The following is an 18,284-nucleotide window of genomic DNA, read 5'->3' on the forward strand; positions in this document are numbered from 1 at the left end:
TAGTCCCCTTCCAGCTATCACCCTGCTAGAGGAAGGGGACAACCTTGAGGAGATCCCTTGTGGCTCTCTAACTAGCCTGGAGTTGGGAACTACTGCTCAAATCCCAAAGGACTCTGAAGCAACTGACTGCAGTGGGTCTCCAAGTAGCAAGAACCCACTGGCTGTGGGGAAAGAGAATATGAAGGATGAAAGAGGCAGAAACTGTAGCAGCAGGTGAGATGTGTGAGGGGGAGCTGAGTGCATGCCCAGCAAGTGAGGTGGCCCAGCCTCTTGGCCTTGGTGACCAGGTTTCTGGGGAGACTAATCACTACTCAGTGTGGTGCTCTGAAGACTGACCTTGCCAGCTGCAAACATCTGTCTTTAGCACCCCTTGATGCCTCTTACCCATCAGAAACCAGCTCTTCTGTGGAAGATCTGCTTGTCAGGGGCACAGGTCAGAACATAAACGCCATATCTGCCTCCTGCATGGACGATGCCATGGTTTTGAAATCAAATGCCAGCCAAGCCCTGTCTGCTGAGCCAACTACTAGAGACCTGGGTCTTCCAGGAGCCACAGAGAAGCCGCCACCTCTGTGCCCTGTTGCCACTGAGATAGAAACAAAGATGGTTCTAGAGGGTGGAGACCTTGGTGAGGGAGAGAAGATGCCTCCAGCTAGTTCCATTGGGCCTCTGGTGAGGAGCTTGCCTGCAGGGGCAGAAATGAAGCTGGAGGGAGGAGTTGGGATGAATTTTTCCAGGGACCAAAGCCCCCTACAGGATAGCCCAGCTATTGCTACAGCTGCCCTCCCACTGCCAAAAGCAATAGAGCCTCCAGTTCCTGCTGGCTTTGAGGAGGTGCCCTCAACAGCTCTGCCAGATCTGTTCATGGAGGCTGGCCCTGCTGACTCCTCTGACTCCAAGCAGACCAACGCTGTGCTCTTGAACCCTCCTTGTATGACTGCAATAAAAATGCACCAAGAGCAGCTCCAAGAAGCAGCAGTTCATGCTGGTTCTAAGACCTACTAGGGGGTGTGGGGGAGGGTGTTAACTGTCTAGTACAAACACCGAGCAAGAAGTGGTGCAGAACTTGATAAGGACATGACTGACTGTTAGAATCTTGTACTCTGTAGTATTTACTTGACTTTTCCTACTAAATATTTAGACTTAACTTTTAACAAACTTTAAACAAACAAACACACACCCTAATAATGACCTGACCAGAAAGGCATGCAATGTGGGGGAGCCCTTTGCCAGCTTGTGGACACTTATGGGTGGATCTAAATGAATGGGCACAGCATGCAGTCTGGGGGAAGAAAGGGTTCACTGGCACTGGTCTCAACACTTTTAGCTTGTATGGCATCCACTGAGGCGCTAATTGGTCAAATGCTGCTTACCCCAGTGTTCTGAGGTTCCTCAGGCCTTGTTGGGGGTGAATGAAGTTGGGGGCCAGTGGACTCAGTCCTTCTTGCCAAGTTTTTAACTCTCTAACTTTTCTGGTTATGAAATACCCCGTGTCTGTGCCATACGCATGCTCTGCAGTGCACTGGGCAAACCTTTCTCAGACTCCAAAATAAAATCAGTTTTACTTACGACTCAAACTTTGCATGTCTCTGTCCCCAGCTGCTTGCAGGTACCGGGTTGGGTCTGATGCTATCCCAGCAATGACCACAGTATGGTGCTCTCGTCTCAAATGCTGGATAGCACTAATTCTGTGGTGCTATGTAATAGCCCCTGGAATTTCTAGGCAAGGCTGAGCTTGTGGACTGCAAGTGAATCTACTCCAAAAGCTGCAGCAAGCAGACACTGAATACTAACCTTAATAAATAAAGGCTACGGGGGCTCAAGGAAAGAGGGCGCTTCCCCTAACAGACTCAAATCTTCCCTACAACTTCTGCTTTTTATCTGAAGGAAGCCCAGATAGGCTTGGCAGTAGTTTATTCTCTGGGCTGTTCAGTTCTTGGCATCTGAGGACGGGCTTAGCACTCAAGTACTGATGGAATCTGGGGTGGATAGGTAAAGAGCAGTCACTTCCATACACAGGAAAAACTAATTTGTAGTAGCTGAAGGCCCTGGAGTTCTGGAAGGAGCCTGGTAGTGCTAGGTGCTGTATGTACATCTTGTAAAGGCCATTTAGTGTCTGAGCTGGTCACAGAACTCTGATCTCCTCCACTGGCCCATACTGCCTTGCCCAAAACTTAGGGAAGGGGGAATCTTCTTCCCTATCAGGCTATTACTTCAGCATAAGCTGGCTGGAAGCTGGAAGTTTGCTTGAGTAAATCAAGCTCTACTCTTGCAGGGTGACAGCTGATCATCCTGCCTGCTGTAGAGACTAGTTAGGGGTTCTGGAGTGAGACTAATCCTTGTCTGCCATGGACAGGAAGGTTAGTCCTGTGTCTTCAAATCAGCCCTGTGCACCTCTCTGCTCCTCCATTTCCCAGACCTGATGCACTAACCCTCTGCCCTAGCAGATTCCTCTTTACATAAGAACAGACCTACTGGATCAGACCAAAGGTCCATCTAGCCCAGTATCCTGTCTTCTGACTGTGGCCAATGCCAGGTGCCCCGGAGGGAATGAACAGAAGAGGTAATCAAGTGATCCATCCCTGGGAGCCTATTCCCAGCTTCTGTGCTCTTCCCCTTCCTTCTCCTCCCCCCTCCCACTTTCATTACATTCCTCAGAAGCTTCTAGCTTGACTCAAAGATTTGTTTGGTGAGGGGATTCCTGCAGCGTTTGCTGAGTGAGGGCATGTGCTTAACAACAAATGCTGGATTAATGGACTGACTCTACACTTAGATAGGCAAGGTGAAGGAGGTGTCTTATTGAACCAACTTTTGAGCTTACTAGACAGTCATTTGAGCAGTTACTGCTCAAGAGGATTAGAAACATGAGTAGGAAATAAGATGCAACGGGGCACCCAAAAAGCAAACACTGTGTGTAAAAACATTTGTGGGAGGGTGATGTTTTGAATGAAGCCCAACAGCTCTAGCTATGCCAGCTTTTAATTGTAGACCAAACTCTTGCCTCATTAGGGTCCCAGTGTCCTGTGTTCTATTGTAGCCAGGGGACCAGAGAATCATAGAATATCAGGGTTGGAAGGGACCCCAGAAGGTCATCTAGTCCAACCCCCTGCTCGAAGCAGGACCAATTCCCAGTTAAATCATCCCAGCCAGGGCTTTGTCAAGCCTGACCTTAAAAACCTCTAAGGAAGGAGATTCCACCACCTCCCTAGGTAACGCATTCCAGTGTTTCACCACCCTCTTAGTGAAAAAGTTTTTCCTAATATCCAATCTAAACCTTCCCCACTGCAACTTGAGACCATTACTCCTCGTTCTGTCATCTGCTACCATTGAGAACAGTCTAGAGCCATCCTCTTTGGAACCCCCTTTCAGGTAGTTGAAAGCAGCTATCAAATCCCCCCTCATTCTTCTCTTCTGCAGGCTAAACAATCCCAGCTCCCTCAGCCTCTCCTCATAAGTCATGTGTTCCAGTCCCCTAATCATTTTTGTTGCCCTTCGCTGGACTCTCTCCAGAGATGATTCCATTTAGTTTGTCTGTCTGGGCACACCCCAGTGGGCACAAGGTGCTGGGTACCAAGAAAATACCAGGGCTGTGTGGGTTAAAATGAAACTCAGTTGATCTTCTCATGCAGCAGCGTGTTAGCAATGTTACGAAGCGCGCAGGAGCAGTGGAAGGAGGATAAACGTGAATGAGGAGTAATGGACTGAAATGCAACAAAGGAGGCGGAACACACTGGAACAGGGTGCAGTCTGTGCTCATTGACCTTAGGAGCCTGAGCCTTGGTGTTTGATATTTACAACTGGAACCACAATACATGCTGTCGCAAACCCTCCTGCCTTGCCACTGAGATAAGAGGTCTCTGCTAGTAGCCTAGTACGGTCCTTGTCATATAGTGGGGAGTAGCCCTACGATAGCAATAGGCATAGCTGCATGGGTGCAGGCAGGGGCAAATTGGTTAGCATTAACAGAGCCCATTACTCTGAGTGCCCTTTACAACGCTGCAGGCAGGGGTTGCTGAATGGGGGTGATTTTAGAATATAGATGAGGCCTAACACTTGTGCCAATGGGACAAGAGAGGCAAAGTACGGCCCCAGAGGTGGTTTGAGATGGAGCTGGCCCAGCCGAACAGGGCTTGTCTACACTAGAAAATTAATCGTGTTCAAAACCACATTATCTAACCTGATAAACATAGGTTAAACACTAACCTTACTATGTAGAGAGGGGTGGGTGGGTTTAACTGCCAGCTGATCATGGCTGACCTGACCTGAGGGTTATTCCCAGACAACTAACCCCAGGTTAAAAACAGCTGTCTACTCAGAGCATTAGTTAATATAACTTTCCTGTGCAGATGAGCCCAAAGGGGTAGAATTCCCCTTCCCCTGTAGTTCTTGCTGAGCTGAGGGTCATGTGGACTAATTGGATCTCTGACTGCTTACATTTCAACTCTGGGATGAGAAAACTCTGTCCCTGTATGAGACAGGAGGAGCTGGGCTGTGTATGGAAAATCCATACTGGCTGCTAGACAAACGCTGCCACTTTGCCTTTGGTAGAAAGAAGGGGAAGTGGAAGTCAGATAATAGGGAGGGTTCATAGAAATTGAAGGAACATTCAATTTGAGGCTGTTTCTCCAGGTGAGAGACAGATCCATGTTGTGCTGTGAAAAAACGCTATTTCAGCCTGGGCGTGACAGAGCTGGGGAAATGCTGTTCCTCCTCTTTGCCCAGCTCAGCACAGAAGCTCTTTAATATTATTTCTAGTGCCTCAGAGGACAAGTGCCTTACAGGGAGGGTACTTAGCAGGATGCTAAACAAACAGCCCCATATTTCATTGCGAGGAGACACCAGGTACTGTGCTAAATGGGACGTGCTGATCCCACAGCTGCTGCCCTCATGCATTTACACACTTGTCTTAATTCTTTTTTTTTTAAGTAATGATTAATGAAGGCTGCCTGTGGGTCTTATCCCCTCAACCACCCGATTTCAGCCAGTCAGTCCCTGGGAACAGCTGTCGCCTCATTTAGGGAAGGGGCAAGAACAAATATTCCCCCTAGGGCTCTTGGTTTGTGCTGGCAGATGTATGGCAGGGGGTTGATGTACTTAGGAAAGTGACTGCAGGTGATTTGCAAATCAAAAGAGGCTTTACCTCCTACCCTCTCTTACCCTGTGTGATCAAGGTGGCTCTGCTTAATTAGTCAGACTTTCAAAAGTGATTCTGGCCTTCTCCATGTTTGGGATTAGCCATGATTCAGCCCTCAGTGGGCAACAATGGGTGTAGCTACACCAAAGCAAAAACCTCTCTAGTTAGATGACAAGAAAAAGCAACAGCTTGCTCTGGTCAAATTTATCCCAGCTTGAAACCTGGGTTAGCTCAAGTGGTGCAAATCGTAGCTTTCCTTCTGTATGTTCAGGGTTAGTACGACTGCTTGCTGCCACGCTGGATGATTCAGGGTTAATCCCAAGCATGGGTAAGGCAAGAAACATGCCCTTACTGCCACCTAAGGTCTGTGGCTACTGTTGCTCCTGTGATATATAGTGCCACCATCCTGTGCGTGTGCGGCTGGACTATATTGGCTGTATACCACTGAGCGCTGCAGTGGTCAAGAAACCATGGGGCCCCATCTGGTGAATTGGCACACCTGTGCCATCTCTTCCTGCTAAGTGTGCCTCATGGGGAGTGTCTAGCTTCAAATCATCAACTCCATATGGAAAGCCATCCTCCCAATACCAGCTCTCCAGCTGGTGATGAATTCAAATGGAGGACCAGCTTCAGGGGTGGCTCACTCATACAAGTTATCTGGCAGTGAGACTCACAAGCAGTTAAGCCACATAGTGCTGTTAAAGGAGAGGACCTCTGTTAGCCTTTGCCCTCTTCCTCCCATCCCCACAAAGGGTTTATTGCAGTCATAATGACCCACAGTTTGAAGCAGCACTGGGGACTCTGGGATGCATGCCAAGAAAGCATAGCAGTTAACATGACTGAGGGCAGGGTTTATGTAGATGTGGAGTGTAACAGCAAGTCAAATTCAAATAACGTGAGAAACAGACCATCGTTTTTGCTATCACTGAGCCACATACATTTGGGCTATTTCCATCACGGCCTCAGGTTTCCTAACTCTGGCTACAGCAGAGCTGACATTATTTGTATAACGGTAGCCTCTAGGAGTCCTAGTCAGGGACCAGGACCCCATGGTACTAGGCACTGTACAAACATAGACCAAAAAGACAGCCACTGCCCCCAAAGAGTTTACAGTCTAATGCCAGTAATCACAGATTCAGTAGCAGTTTTATCTGTAACTGGCAAGGATCCTACCAGCTGCCTCTATAATAGAGAGTGTTTCAATTCCTTCCACTGCCCCGGACAGAATGATACAAACTCCAGGTGTGTGGAAAGATGCAGCTAACTTTGTTTTTTAAATCCCTTTTCTGAATGGGGGGAAAAAACCAGGCCAACTCACCCTTATTATCATGAATCTGTCCCACATGCAGTCTCCTCCCTACCCTTCTCTCTACCCCACCCTTCCACCATGGCCCTGCCTCTTGCTGCTTATGCTGTTATTAGACACCCTTGCTCCTGAGAGGGCACTAATTACCTAGTTAGCTCATTAAAGTGAAGTTCCCAAGGGCTCTTGAGTTCTCCTTGATGGGCTCCTCTCCAGCCTAGTTCTGTTGTCTTGTCCCTCTGGACACCTACATGTGGCTAATCTGCTGGGCAAATGGAATGTTTGCCCTGGTGAAAAGAAAACAAACAGGATGTGACAGGGCAATATTTTTTTAAAAAGTGGCCTGTGGTTTTGGTGCAAAGGTGGCCGCAGGGTGTTTTACATACCTATGTGTAAGAGAAACAGCCCAGAGTTCACTGAGGAGCCTGGATACCTCCCAGGATGGAACCAGTTCTGACAGCTGAATTCCATCTCGGGGCGTGATACTGCCCACCTGCCCCCACTTCACTGGAACTGTGAGCTGGGAAAAGGCCACAGCCACTAGAGAACAGGAGAGTTTTATAGGCTAAAATTCCTTAAGTAGCTAGAGATGGATTGGCCCTAAGCAACCCTGAAGTTTCAGGGTAGCAATCTTTACAGTGTGGCCTTGAGCTCTCTGGAGGTGCAGCGCCTTAGCAGATCAGATGCTAGACCAGGACTTGGGTTCTATTCCAAGCTGTGACCCTGGGTAAGTTACTTTGCCCCTTTCCCTAACCACCCTTTATCTAATTAGACTGTAGCCTCTTTGGGGTGGGGAGTGCCTCTTATTACATGTCTGTACTGCACCCAGTAGGATCAGGTCTTGGTCTCTATGAACTGCTACAATACAAATATGATGAGATCCATAATGACCCAAATACCCTAGACTTAGGAAAAACTCAAATCCAGCTCAGGATAAGGCCCACCTTAATAGTGCCTGCCTGACAGGGCTTGATTCCTTTCAGCTGGGGCAGTGGCATGGTGAGATCATTTGAAGACACAGTAACAGCAGATCCAGCTCAGAATGGGGGGGGGTGAGGGGATCTCCTCCTACCCTGGCTATTTTCAAAGATTCTAAAAAAACCCCAGGCCCTGTGAGCAAAGCCAAGGTTTCCCTGGAAGGCATCAGCAACAGATGGCAAGTGTCCAACATAAATACCTGCCTCCTATTCCTTCTGCCACCTTCCCCCTGGAGGATGCCAGTAAATGACACCTCTTGGGATTGAGACAGGCACTGCCATACTGAATTAATCTAGTGCACAGCTCTCCAAGGGAAGCAGTGATGAGACCCCTTGGATCCTGCATGCCCCTCCCAGGAAAGGAATCAGTGGAGTGAGTGAAGAAGTTGCTTATGATATGCAATTTACCTCATTTGCATGTTCCTTCCATCCTCTCCCCAGCTGCCACCCCCTGCCTTTAATAGGGCATGGCCCAGGAGCCATCGCTCTGAGCACTGCATGATAACTGGGGGATGGATCATGGCAGGAAAATTGTCCTGTTATTTTTAGTGCTGGGAATATGACTTGTCTCACCTGCCACATATTATGAAAGCTGCTTAAGGCTCAATTACCCATAATTGAGGCGGTGGAGGGGGGGGGGGCTGGGGCCGGGCTATACTACGTGGGGCTGCTGCGGTTAGACAATTAGGGTGCTTTGTGGATCCTGTCAGCCATTGTATTCCCACTGGGGAGCTGGTTTTTTTCGTTATTAGTGCCACTGAGATAGAGCTGACACACAAACTGTGAAGATGTCAGATCCACTTCAAGAGTGGTCAGTTTGGATGAGCTATTACCAGCAGGAGAGTGAGTTTCTGTGTGTATGGGGGTGGGGGGATGTGAGAACCTGGATTTATGCAGGAAATAGCCCAGCTTGATTGTCATGCACATTGTGTAAAGAGTTGTCACTTTGGATGGGCTATCACCAGCAGGAGAGTGAATTTGTGTGGGGGGGTGGAGGGTGAGAAAACCTGGATTTGTGCTGGAAATCACTTTAGATAAGCTATTACCAGCAGGACAGTGGGGTGGGAATAGGTATTGTTTCATATTCTCTGTGTATATATAAAGCCTGCTGCAGTTTCCACGATATGCATCTGAGGAAGTGAGCTGTAGCTCACGAAAGCTTATGCGCTAATAAATTGGTTAGTCTCTAAGGTGCCACAAGTCCTCCTTTTCTTTTTGCTTTGGTTATGGCTTTTTAGTGTGTGTGTGTATAATTTTTTTTTTCCCTTTCATCCTATTGTAGAGGAAAATCTTCCAGTCCTGGAGAGCTCTAGCATTGGCATAGGAAGGCAAGCTGCAGTTCAAGACTTAGGCTTGGCCTATACTAAAAAGTTAGGTCTGCCCAGCTACATTGTGCAGGGGTGTGAAAAATCCATGCTCCTGAGCGGCATGGTTGGCCCCTGGTGTCGACGGCCCTAGGCTGATGGAAGAATTCTTCTGCCGACCTAGCCACTGCCCCTGGGGGAGGTGGATTGCCTACGCTGATGACAGGAGAGGCCCTCGCGTCAGCCCTGCAGCTGCAGTTGTGCCGCTGTAGCTTTTCAAGTGTAGACGAGCCCTGAGCTGCATCAGAAGAACTGGGTGGGGAGACTAGGACGGGAACAGCAGGGAGTGGGTGCTGCAGGTGGGGAGTTCATGCAGCTCCCGTCTAGACCATGCCTGGCTCTAACCAGAGCTATCAGCCTCTCACATATATGCAAGCAAGTGCTACGCTATTCATACTAAAGGAGCATCCCTGGTGTCTATAGGGTGCACAAGAGAAGCTCTGCAAGCTAGTGCATTAGGAGAGCTGGGTTCTTTTCTGGGCTGACTCTGACCTGTGTGTGTGTGTGACCTTGGGCAAAGCGCCTCCCCTCTTTGTGCCTCACCTTATCTCTGTTTTACAGATTGGGAATGATACTCCCCTTCTTTGTAAAGAGCTTTGAGGGCTCTGGATGAAAATGCCAGGGGACACCTATTGTCCTGAGTGACCCTGCAGCTCACCAGGGTTTCCCAAAGCAGCATTCCCAGAAGATGGCTGTCTGTCATGGCCGACCCTAAGAAATCCACTGAAGAGATTTCCTAGCAAGTAACTTTGCGTAGTTCCTCTAGGCAAGATCTGAAAAGACTGAGGCCCTCCTTGAAATGTTCCACTCCCAGTTGTACGCCTATTGTCTGGCTGGGTGCTGCCTTCCGCCCCCGAGTTGGCTGCCTTTCAGTTGTGGTTGAAGTGTTAGCCGTTATGCCTAGATCCTGCAAACACTGACTTATCGCAGGCGTAACTTGATGCGTGGTTAGTACCCTGGAACTCAGTGCAATGACGAATGTGTGTGTTTGCAAGGTCAGGGGCATAAGCTGAAATGCACTTTGGGGTCTTCCAGTGTGAGCTGTTGTGCCTGCAAGGAGAATAGAATATACTGGGCCTGGGATGATACAAAGCTGGGAGGTATTGCCAATTTAGAGAAGGACTGGGATATCCTACAGGAGGATCTGGATGACCTTGTAAACTGGAGTAATAGTAATAGGATGAAATTTAATAGTGAGAAGTGTAAGGTCATGCATTTAGGGATTAATAACAAGAATTTTAGTTATAAGCTGTGGATGCATCAATTAGAAGTAACGGAGGAGGAGAAGGACCTTGGAGTATTGGTTGATCATAGGTTGACTATGAGCCGCCAATGTGATATGGCTGTGAGAAAAGCTAATGCGGTCTTGGGATGCATCAGGCGAGGTATTTCCAGTAGAGATAAGGAGGTTTTAGTACCGTTATACAAGGCACTGGTGAGACCTCACCTGGAATACTGTGTGCAGTTCTGGTCTCCCATGTTTCAGAAGGATGAATTCAAACTGGAACAGGTACAGAAAAGGGCTATTAGGATGATCCGAGGAATGGAAAACTTGTCTTATGAAAAGAGACTCAAGGAGCTTGGCTTGTTTAGCCTAACTAAAAGAAGATTGAGGGGAGATATGATTGCTCTCTATAATTATATCAGAGGGATAAATACCAGAGAGGGAGAGGAATTATTTAAGCTCAGTACCAATGTGGACACAAGAACAAATGGATATAAACTGGTCATTGGGAAGTTTAGACTTGAAATTAGACGAAGGTCTCTAACTATCAGAAGAGTGAAGTTTTGGAATAGCCTTCCAAGGGAAGCAGTGGGGGCAAAAGATCTAACTGGCTTTAAGATTAAACTTTTTAAGTTTATGGAGGAGATGGTATGATGGGATAACATGATTTTGGTAATTAATTGATCTTTAAATATTCATGGTAAATAGGCCTAATGGCCTGTGATGGGATGTTAGATGGGGTGGGATCTGAGTTACCCAAGAAAGAATCTTCTGTAGTATCTAGCTGGTGAATCTTGCCCATATGCTCAGGGTTTAGCTGATCGCCATATTTGGGGTTGGGAAGGAATTTTCCTTCAGGGCAGATTGGAAGAGGCCCTGGGGGTTTTTTCGCCTTCCTCTGTAGCATGGGGCACGGCTCACTTGCTGGAGGATTCTCTGCTCCTTGAAGTCTTTAAACCACGATTTGAGGACTTCAATAGCTCAGACATAGGTGAGAGGCTTTTCACAGGAGTGGGTGGGTGAGATTCTGTGGCCTGCGTTGTGCAGGAGGTTGGACTAGTCAATCATAATGGTCCCTTCTGTCCTTAGTATCTATGATTCTCCACTGCCCTGCGCTGCGTGTGGTCATATACCTCAATCAGCCCTCCCCTGATCCCATAGCATTTGCACCTGCTGTGCGCTGGGGTAAATAACTGCATGAGGGCAATAGGAAATCAGCCCCCACGTGTTTATCTCACTCGGATTTGTAGGTAGCAGATGGGGAAGTGGATGTGCCTAATAACTGAGTCACGGCCCTAGCTGGTAGCTTCCGCAAAGGCAGAAGGGATGTGAATAAGGAGGGATGTGCGTGTGTGTTAGGAGCAGCATCTGCCATTAACACTGATTCCAGTCTGGTTTCCGATGCCAAGAATCTAAAAGAAAATCAATAGATTGGCTCTTCCTTGGGCTTGGCATTTCCCATCTCATAGGCTGGAATCAGAGCCTTATAGTTTCATGAGTCAAAGCCGGGGGAGGCCCTGTAGTGTCAACTTGCACGCCGCCTTCTTAGGGAGGTCATGCTGGTGTATTAGTGCCTCTCCTCTGGAGCTGCTGCTGGCTCCTGCTAGCAGAACAGGAAAGGGAAAAATGAAGGCAGCATCTTGCTTCATTAACCCCAGCAGCCTGCCATGCAAATGAGAGGGGAGTGTGTATACCCTGACATTGAGGGGAAAAGGGGCTGAGTTTATCTGGCTTAATTTGATCCTGGAATAGGGGAGCATCCCAAATGTCTGGGATGAAATTTAATGGTGCAAAGTTCAAGGTCATGCCCTTAGGGACTAACGACAAGAATGGTTGCTATCAGTTGGAAGCTACAGAGGAGGATAAAGACCTGAGGGTTTTGGTCAATTACAGGATGACTGGTGGTGTGATGAGGCTGTGAAAAAAGTCTGATGCAATCCTAGGATGCATCAGGCGAGGTATTTCAGTAGAGATACGGCAGTATTATTAACATTATACAAAGCACTGGTGAGACCTCATCTAGAATTCTGTGCAATTCTGGTCTTCCATGTTTAATAAGGACGAATTCAAACAGGAACAGGTGTAGAGAAGGGCTACTAGGATGATCAGAGGAGTGGAAAACCTACCTTATGAAAGGAAACTTAAGGAGCTTGCTTGTTTAGCCTAACAAAAACGAAGGCTGAGGGGAAAGATAATTGCTCTCTATAAATACATCAGAGGGATAAATACCAGAATGGGAGAGGAATTATTTAAGTTAAGGGCCAATGTTGGCACAAGAACAAATGGATATAAACTGGCCATCAATAAGTTTAGGCTTCAAATTAGACAAAGGTTTCTAACCATCAGAATGAAATTCTGGAACAGCACCCCAAGGGGAGTAGTGGGGTCAAAAACCTAACTTGTGAGCTATGGAGAGCATGGTATAATGACGTGTCCTACAATGGCACATGGCCCATCCATGATGGCTATTAGCAAATATCTCCAACGGCCAGAGATGGGACACTAGATGGGCAGGGCTCTGAGTTACTACAGAGAATTCTTCCCCAGGTGTTTGGCTGGTGGGTCTCACCCACAAACTCGGGGTCTAACTGATCGTTATTTTAAGGGTCGTGAAGGAATTTCCCCCTACAATAGATTGGCAGAGACCCAGGGTTTTTTTTCCACCTTCCTTTGCAGCGTGGGGCAGGGATCACTTGCTGGTTTGAACTAGAGTAAATGGTGGATTCTCTGTAACTTGAAGTCTTTAAATCAAAATCTGAGGACTTCAATAATGTAACCAGAGGTTATGGACCTACTGCAGGAGGGGGTAGGTGGGTGAGGTTCTGTGACCTGTGATGTGCAGGAGGCCAGACTAGATGATCATGATGGTTCCTTCTGTCCTTAAAATCTATGGATCTGTGAGTTGGGTATTGGATATTGGGGGACAACATCTGACCTGTCAACTCCCTCCCCTCCCATATCTGTCTGCAAAGTCAATGAAATTTGTGTTTGTTTTGTGGGGGAAATGATAGAAGGGGTGCTCATCTCTACTCCTTGATCCCCGTCCCCCAAAGCCAATCCATGATAGCAGCAGCCCCCAGACTCATCAGAATTTCCATGCAGTTCCAGCACTAGGGAGCAATCTTACAAACACGGCAGAGGGGCAAATAAAAAGTGGCCCAAAAACTGAATGGAGACTGAACTCTCCTCTGTTGCCTAGAGGTGGCGTCTCTCCAGGCACTTTGTCCCAAATCCTGAAAGATAGGAGCCTAAATACTTTTGAGGATCTAGGCTCTTGTCCATCACAACCAGAGCCTGGATTCCAGCGGGACCTTGTGGCATTTCAAATAAAGCCACTGTGTGCTAGAGAGGATACAATGCTTGCTACAGGAAAGGGACTCTGGGGATTAGGTTTAATATTTAGGAGGATGTTTGGTTCATGGATTGATTCTGCCAATGTGCATGCCACTTAAAATGTCACTGCACATTGTTTTAAATCTCTCTCTGCATCCATGCATCACTGCATGATTTTTTCCTAGCTTTTTCCTCTAGCAACATCGGCTGCTGTGATGTAAGCCAGACTGGACAATTTGAGGTGGCTGAAGTAGCACTCATTTAAAGTTGACGAAGAACTGTTACAGTACTGGCCAGGGACTTAAGAGATCTGGCTTCAATTCCCAGCTCTGCCACAGAATCCCTGTCTGACCTTGGGCACGTCACTTATGGCCAGACTCATAAAGGTATTTAGGTGCCTAAGAGGCAAATTGGCACCTAGCTGGATTTTTAAAAGCATTTCAGTTCCTTAGGTGCTTTGGAATATCCTATCTGCATCCTTAAGTGCTTAAATACCTTTGCAAATCTGTCCCTTACTCTCTGGGCCTTGGGTCCCCATCTGTAAAATGGGGATAATAATGTTTCCTTTGTCTGCCTTGTCTATTTAGATTGTAATTTCATGACTGGTTATTCAACCATGAGTTGTTGGGCTAGATGCAGGAGGTCAGACTAGATGATCACAGTGGTCCCTTCTGTGTAACATCTATAAAATATTCCACTTAGAGAGAATGAGGATAGGTTTTAAAAAATTTATTTATAATATAAATAAAAACATAAAATTACCATAGTTTACATCAGTCACCAGAAATAACATCTAAAAACCTGCAGAAAAAAAGTAATATCTAATATATACAGACTAAAACCTGGCCTCGCCCCGTGGGTGGGTGGGACAGCATAGCAGTTACTCATATGCCTAAGAGTGACACATTGGCAATGCATACAGTCAAAGTCAAACACGGCATTGTGCAAAGGCAGCATCTCCAGTCAATCACATTGTACAGCGCTTGTGGAAGATACAGGGCTGGTGATACAAGGAATTCCCATGGGTGCCATTGAAGTCAATGGGACCGTGCCCCTTGACTTAAATGAGGAAGGAGCAGGGCCTTAATGAGACATGAGCTGGTGCCTTGTGGGAAAACTCTTGACGGGATCCTGGTCAGGAACAATTTTGCTCTTCTTGCATCGTGTATCATTTGCATCTCTTGGGCCATTTGCATCTGGCGCCTACCCATCAGCCTCCAGTAGGTGTGCTATAGCTCGGCCACAAGAGGCAGGAATTGCTGGGTGGAAAAGTCTCTGGCCTGTGTTCTGCAGGAGGTCAGACTAAAATCTGGATTATTCTAGAGGGAACCAGGGATAAGTCACAAGCCAAAGGGACCAGGATAAGTCACAAGACTCGGCCTTTAGGCTCGGAATAGTCTTGCTCCATTATTTTTTTTTTTTTTCCTTTTGTTCAAATTATATCCCAAGCTGTCTTTTCAGAAGATATGGGTAAAATCTAGAGCTTAGGGTTTGAAATCTGAAACTGGATCCAAATTTTACAAATAGCCTTTATCTTTCTACTAGGTCTGTCAAAACCACCCTGAAGTTCTAGGTGTTCAGAATCCAAATGCAGATGTTGTAGTTTGAGGCTCTCTCTGAAGAGCTGTATCATTTACTTCCCAATCCTGTATTTGCACCTGTGTGGTGCCCTGGAGACTTCAACAGGGTTCTGTGTGGGTTACAGGATACAAAGCATATGCGTGCAATTGCAGGCTCAGAGCCTTAATATGCCCTGAACTTATCTGTGCACCAATGGGAGGTAAGCTTTCTGTAATGCTATAGGTCTTATGTGTGGATTGCACTACCTACCTCTCATCATGAGGATCTGCAACATCGCAATCGTGGCCCTATCTTTCAGAGGTGCTCAGCACCTGCTGCTCCCGTTAACTTGGGTGCAATTCATGGGTGCTCAACACCTCTGAAATTCCAGCCCAGGGTTTGGTATTGAAGAGCAAGCTCAAAACAGACACTTGGTGCCACTTGCTTGTTTTTTTTCATTTGAAAAAAGAAGGCATCAGCGCAACATTAAAATGTGGAATTCTTCCTGATCAGACTGTTTGTTTTTTCCAGGAGGAATCCGCTGTATTTAAGGCAAATACAACCACCCCTTTCTGTAAGAGGTTATCTTGGGCACTACAGATATAAGGAACCATTTGTTGGTTCCAAGTTATGATCATTTTAATTGCTAGTTGCTTGGATCCTCCCTGCCTCAGTGTGCAGCGTGTCAGAGAGGCAGTGAACGCATGACACATGCGTGGGGTGGAGGGGAAACAAATCTGTTGGGAGAAGAACACAATATCTTACAGAAAAATGTCTGCAAACTCGCATCACCTCCCAACAGAAAATCTCTAAGGGGAAAGGCAAGGAGGAACTGGAACTGGATCTGCCTTGTCTGAAAGATCTGATGGATTTACTCTGTAAGGGTGGCAGGGGGACTTATTCCTAGAGATGGCTGGTATGCCAAAGATGCTCGCTGCTCCTGGGCTGAAGGAACAGCATGACTGTGGGAAACAGTCAACTCCTCCTTCAGTAAAGAAGGGCTCGAGACACAAAGTATCCAAGCCTCCCTGAAGTTTGTGGAAATTTAGCACTAGGAGACGTGATTCTCTTTTCCCCTGAACCTGGTGTAGTTATTTGCACAACAGTGCAAAGTCTGAGCCAAACCAGAATGGGCTCAGTCGTGTGTTCTGGAAGTAAAGTGGGGGTGGGGGAGAGACCCCTTCCTCCCCTGCAATTGTTACACAAGTTCCAGCCATGCATGTATGGGGGAGAACAGCAGCTCTCCCCCTCTGGTACAGGGGGTGCAGCCAAAGCTGTTGCACAGGCCTGAATATCCGAGCCAATACAGATGGAGAAGCAGGGATGAGGCTGTGACTCTCAGATTCAGCATCTAATTTCTGGCCAGATCCTGGGGCATTGCAGGTGAGCACTGTCCCTTGCTTGGGCAGGCTTGCAGAATACAAATCCAGCCCAGTGGCTTTGCATTGGTGGAAATGACTATGCAAAATGCAGGCCCACGGAGAATCAGTGCATGGTGGATGGGCTGGAGCCTTTCCTACCCTTGATTGTTGGGTTCTGATTTTTGGGGGACTGCACAGTAGATGGGACGGTGGTGGTGGCCAAAGCCTTTTCTCTAACCCATCAGAGGAAAAGACTAGTGTGTGCTGCCCACCTGTCACGTTTGAGCCAAATGTAAATAGCTTCCAGAACAACACCTGGTTTTGCTTTGGTTGGGGAAACACACAAGGCACAGATCGGTTTCAGAGTTTAGAAGCTGGTAGGCTGGGGCACTGGCAATAGGATGGAAAGTCCATTCACCTCTCCAGCTTTGGCTTACGAATTGGATAGCTCAGAGGTGATGGCCTCTACCTCATCAGTTTGAATTCATGCCCAGACGGTTGTGGCTGAATGCTGAAGGCTGTGCACCAGCCCACGTGAAGTGAGTTTGGTGGATCTCGGCCCAGTTCCTTTGGGGACCAATGTCCCCGCTCCACTACAAACCCCACTGCAATTGGCACAAATCGGTCTCCTGACTGGCAGGCTTGGCTAGGAGAGAAACCAGCGGGTGATGGAGACTAAACTCTCCTTGCATTCCTAGAGGAGCAGGGGTTCCTTCGAAGCCACAGGCAAAGCATGGTGGGAACGCAGCATGTCACGGACTCCTGACCTCCTGCTGTCCATCCCATACCTGCTCCGTGGATAGAAGCTTCTGGCTTCTGCTGAGCCAGCTTTCCTGGGCACTAAAATTCCCAATGCCTTGAAAAAGGTGTTCAGAGGCTTGTGGCTGAGAATTCTGTTTCATGCTTTCTGGCCCCTGCAGAACCTGCCCTCACAACAGGATCAAACGGACACCAATGTGAGGACAAGGAAGCCCAGTTTGCTCACAGCAGCGTTTGGCAGCTGCTGAGTTTAGGAGGGCTGGTTTACATGCTGGAGTTTTGTAATCCTCCATTAAAGGCTGGGGGAAGATTTAAGACTTGGACTAGAAAACAAAATGAAATCCTTTTCTCTTACAAGCTCCTGTCACCCACTGGGCCTGGAACCCACTGACTTAATGGCATGGAGGGGAATAATAAGGCAGTCAGCATTCAATAGGCGGGAACATGTGGGGGAATCAGAGAGAGAGCAGGGAAGCTGCCTCCTAGCTTGACAAATGATCACTATTGAGCCAGGTTTCTCCCTGGGGTAGCAACACTGGCTTCAGAGGGGATTCTCCAGAGATGAGTGTGGTTTGGAAATGGTAATTTATGCATGTTTTGACTCTGGAGGGTATATCCTTAAACCCAGCTTCCTGGCTGGCATGTGGAGAAGAAGGGAGGCCAATAATAGAGTAGCCTTTTCCCCTTGGAAACCTGGGGCCTGATCCCCCATTGCCTTGCGTCTTTTGCAGTTATTTATGCTGGTGTAAAGAACTACCATTCGGATATGGCAGCTTTTCACACTCACTTGTACTTGGGACAGTGAGTGCACACGGTACAGGACAATGGAGAATTAACTCCTTGAGCTCCAAATCTTCATCAGGTCACACATGAGAGGAGTTTCCTAGGGCTCAGTTTAAGTCCTTCACTAGCATTGGTTCACATAGCCACCCCGCTCCCTAGCTAGGTGAGACTTGATGCAATTCATCCAGGACTGGAAAAATGGAGTGATGCAGGTCAGGATGGAGGTGCACCTGCAGGGCAAAGAGGGGACCACAGTAGCAAAGGCTCTTCTGGGGCAGGGATATGACACAATGGCAGTGAAGGGTGGGTCTGTTCAGCACTGCAATATCAAGGGTTATTCTGGGTCAAAACCTGCAGTCCCACCTTTGTGTGGGTTCCCTTACGGCTAGAACAGCACAGAGAGACGGAGGTCAGGATCAAGGTGCATTGGCTCAGCTATGTGTGGGGATTTTCTCTCTTTTCCACATGAGCACTAAAATCCAAGA

General features: G+C 47.6%; 1 protein-coding gene across 1 annotated transcript in view; it reads left to right on the forward strand.

The window, feature by feature from the left end:
* LOC311513250 (uncharacterized protein) overlaps window positions 1-18,284 on the forward strand; it is a 76,815-nt gene that overhangs the window by 7,290 nt on the left and 51,241 nt on the right. The window lies entirely within an intron of this gene.

The sequence above is a fragment of the Lepidochelys olivacea genome, assembly GCF_965140295.1.
Source record: "Lepidochelys olivacea isolate rLepOli2 genome assembly, chromosome: 26".
NCBI lineage: Eukaryota > Metazoa > Chordata > Testudines > Cheloniidae > Lepidochelys > Lepidochelys olivacea.